This window comes from Cannabis sativa, chromosome 7 (genome assembly GCF_029168945.1).
Source record: "Cannabis sativa cultivar Pink pepper isolate KNU-18-1 chromosome 7, ASM2916894v1, whole genome shotgun sequence".
Classification (NCBI taxonomy): Eukaryota; Viridiplantae; Streptophyta; class Magnoliopsida; order Rosales; family Cannabaceae; genus Cannabis; species Cannabis sativa.
This window is the reverse complement of record NC_083607.1, coordinates 58,132,028-58,136,210: the sequence shown is the minus strand read 5'-3', so window position 1 is coordinate 58,136,210 and position 4,183 is coordinate 58,132,028. Positions and strand designations below refer to the sequence as shown.

Genomic DNA, 4,183 nt, shown 5'->3' with positions numbered 1-4,183 from the left:
CCACGACAACTAAAAGAAAAACTAACTAAAAAACTAAACAATCAAATAAAGAAAAAAAATTAAAATTAAGCCCCTCCCCCAAACTAATTTCACATTGTTCCCAATGTGAAAATAAAACTTAAAGAGAAGAAAGCTTACCTTAGGTCCATGCCACATCAACAAGCGGTTGACGCCCATAATAAGCGTCATGCAAGACAACTTGAAAGTTGTTTTTGAAGATGCCCTCAAGCTTGGCATGTAATGAGTTTGAACCAAAATCCGCACCAACAACAAAAGACCTTGGATGATGAGCTTGGGGAGAAGCCTTTGGTAACTCGAAGAGAATACAATATGGAGAATGCGACATTAGTGGAAAATAAGGGTCCATTGGTGGTTCATAATATAGTGGTGTTGACAACCTCAAATCAACAACTACAAGTGATTCTTCTGCCACCAATGGCACCTCTTTCTTGCTTTTCTCAAATAACCTCTCAATTGGTTGTTCAATTTCCTCATGACCATCCGCATCTTTGACTGTGATTTGATCTTCAATAATTTCATCATTGAGGATGGATGTTTCTTCATTCACCAAATTGAGATCATCATTTGTTGAGCAAGCATCCAATGTATCCAAATTTTCAACCACTTCAAAGGATTCTTTCTCTTCAATTCTAGGCTCAGTCTCTTCTATGTATTCATCTGATGGTGCTTCTACTATATTTAAACAACTATCATAACTTTCGTTATTTGAGTTATTATCCTTAAAACTCTCTGAATCATGCGCCACTAAATTATCACATAAAGCTTTAACCATGTCCGCCAAGCGATTAATCTCTTTTGGAAGTGATAGTAGATCCTCCTCATCTTCAATTGGTTGGGGTGAGTTTGGACAATAAGGAGGGTATTGGTGACTCCAACCTTGAAGTGATGGATTCCAATGCCAATCGTAATCAAAATCTGCCATATCATTCAACAGATTTATTGCTTCATGACCTCTGCTTAACAAAGGCCCTCCAGTAACCTTTGCTCCATAATCCACCCAACTTTTTGTTTCATCATCAAGTCCATTATAAAAGAGCCACATAAAACATCCACTTGAGAAAGTGGGATAGCATCTCTCTCCAAGCTCTTTAAATCTCCTCCAAGCAGAATAGAATGGTTCATTGTGTTGTTGGGCAAAATCCTCAAGATATAGCATCTGGATTTACCTTGCAGGTCAAACTCATCAATAAAGCATTTATAAACTTAAATAAAAAGAAACCAAATTAGAATAGAATTCAACTATATTGATATTAACTAAAACAGTCCCCGGCAACGGCGCCAAAAACTTGTTGTGATAAATCCAACACGCAAGTATACGTATCGTTTTAACAAGTAATACTCAGGTAAGTGAGATCATTCCCACGAGGACTGTAGCTAAGTACCAATCAATTGAATTCTTGTTTCTATTTGGCAGAATCAATGATAAAGTTGAATAATTAAATAACTAAAAAATAAAAGGCAGGATAATAATAATAAAAAGTGTAATTAATTATGGATGAATATTTAGGGAAAAAAATCCTGTTGATTTAATTACCCAATTGTTAATGCTAATTACTATTCTCTTTCTCAATGTGAATGACAGATTATAAAAATTAACCTAACTCTTTTCAGATCTTTTAGGTCCTAAATCACATGTTATCTAATCATCTCTGGGATAGATTAACATATAATCAGCATTAAGCAATAATCTAAATGTCACAAAGGCTATGCAAATACTTTCGTTTCACATCAAAACCTAGTTTATCCAATTTTAGCATTCCTAATTCTCACTTTTCAGATTTTGAATTGGGATCATAAAGCATGTACAAGGTGATCAATCTTAAACATGTAATTAAACACAAATTTGGATAAATTCACAATCAAGAAAGGAGAAATAACAATTATCATTAACTAAAGATAATTTTAATCAACATTCATCATCTCCCCAAATAGGAGTTTAGTTCATAAAATCCATAATAACATCCATAATCAAAACTAAAACAGAAATTAACATAGTGTAACGCCCGTACTTTTCATAAATTACTAATTTAGTTACAAGCGTTAAAATGCGGAAAATCTATAATGTCGCTTTTATTTATAAACATAAAATATTTCATATTTGAGCTCAGTTTGGACTTAAAAGACATAATAATTAATAAATAAAAATAACTGCGACATTAATTTAATAACACTAAATAAAATAAATGGAGCGTGCCCTAGACCACCCTCAGTTATATGATCCTCAGCGAGTACACACACAAGCCTCCAAGGTCTCACTTGCCACCGGCTTTCTAAGTTTTAGAACCTTAATCTGCACATGGTAAGTTTGATAAGGGTGAGCTACTAAACTCAGTAAGGAAATGCTTGTCACGTAGTCACATAAAATAAAAGAAAAAAAAATATAACTAAAACTTAGATGCACATATTTAGAAAAATAGCAATACATATAAGCTTAATCTTATCACTATTAACTAATCACTAGTTTCTAAGCTAAGTCACATAATAATGGTTATGCCGGAGTTCGACTTTGGCAAATAAACTCGAACTATTGGACTAAATGGCGGAGGGCTGGGTTCAGTAAAATCGTACCCACTACTAGATGGCCCCCTATCTACCATATAGACTTAACAGTCAAGTATTTAACCACTATCTTCTCAATCAAACCATGTCACGTAATCTACAATAAATCTAATTTAAATAATGTTTAACTACTATACATTATTTAAATAGCATATCATAAATCCTATCATAATTAAGTCATAATCATATCAGAACCATATCATAACTACATAATAATCATATCATAACTATATCATAATCATATCATTGTTTAAATAATGCGAATCCATTGTACCGTCCATTATCCAAACAACATAACTAGTTTAAATAATGTGAATCTTATAAACACACTATTTACATACATACTAAATAACATGAATCTTATAAACATATTATTTAAATATATACATTTAGCAATGGCCATGCTCTAATACTGTAAACATACATAAATAACATGAATCTTATAAACATATTATTTAAATATATATTATACAGTACATTAAATAACAGACAATAAAGAGTTAGGCAGAAGACCTTAGTTAACTTCTCTTTTACTATTCCCACTCTTTCTATGAATGTTATTACATACAGAAAACTTATGTTTTTCTACTTAATTTCCTTACCTCGAATGTGGAGATCCTAGCTTGATTGCGAAAATTATATGTAGAACCAAAGCCTTGTATACATACCACGTAAACCTTAGTTTTCAAATATTAAGATTAGAAACACGAAAATGGCAATAAAATTTAACCCAGTTATACTATAAATAAATTCTCAAAATAACATATCATACCTTAATTTTTGGAAATGAAAACACCAACTAATTGCGACCCTAAGTTTAGAACTCTATAACTTGATGAACAATTGGTAGCAATGGTAAGGTTCATGTGTTTTGGCTAAATAACAAAAATTATGGTGCTGTGGCTATATGATAATTATAAGAAGATGACGGTGATTTTGAAATTAAAAGTGGTGTATGGTATTGTATGGTTGTGTGAGGTGGTATGAATGGAAGTTTGAAGCATTGGCTGTGAATGAAATAAAAAGAAAACTATGAGAGTTTAATGGTGATATTGGTGCTTGGCTCTTGATGAAAACAAAGAGATAAATTGGAATGGGAGAAGATGGCTACGAGAGAGAAAGAGGGAGTAATTGGTGAGTGTGAGTCAATAAAAAAAATGAACTTACACTCTCTATTTATAGACTTTAGAGTTAACCAATGCCATAACTCTACTAACTCTAACTAATATTTAAAAATATTTAAATAAATGATCAAGCTCTTATCTTTACCACACTACTCGGTCACACATCCACTACAGAGACTCTCCCTTGAGTCGTACAATCAATAACAAGTATATTTCTTTGTTGATTCTATGAGATATATTCTCCAAAGCTGCCACATAAACTTCTTATCACTCCTTCTTAACTAAGTTTTAAATTTTGAATATCTCTCTAGTGCTATCCCAGGTACAAACAACCTTTGCTATTCTCTCTACAACAATACTCTCCACTAATTCCTCTTTTCAAGTCCAAGAATAAAGTTTATAATCCCTAGTAAAATTTACACTTAGTAAGTATATCTACATGCCACACGTGCATGTTCAATCAAATGCATAATATATAT

General features: G+C 32.1%; 1 long non-coding RNA gene across 1 annotated transcript; it reads right to left on the bottom strand.

The window, feature by feature from the left end:
- Window positions 1-2,020: 2,020 nt before the first annotated feature.
- Window positions 2,021-3,969, bottom strand: LOC133029241 (uncharacterized). The gene is made up of 3 exons (XR_009683390.1): window positions 3,353-3,969; window positions 3,183-3,257; window positions 2,021-2,311 (listed from the first exon to the last, which is right to left on the bottom strand). It is a non-coding gene; the product is annotated as an uncharacterized LOC133029241 (long non-coding RNA).
- Window positions 3,970-4,183: the final 214 nt, after the last annotated feature.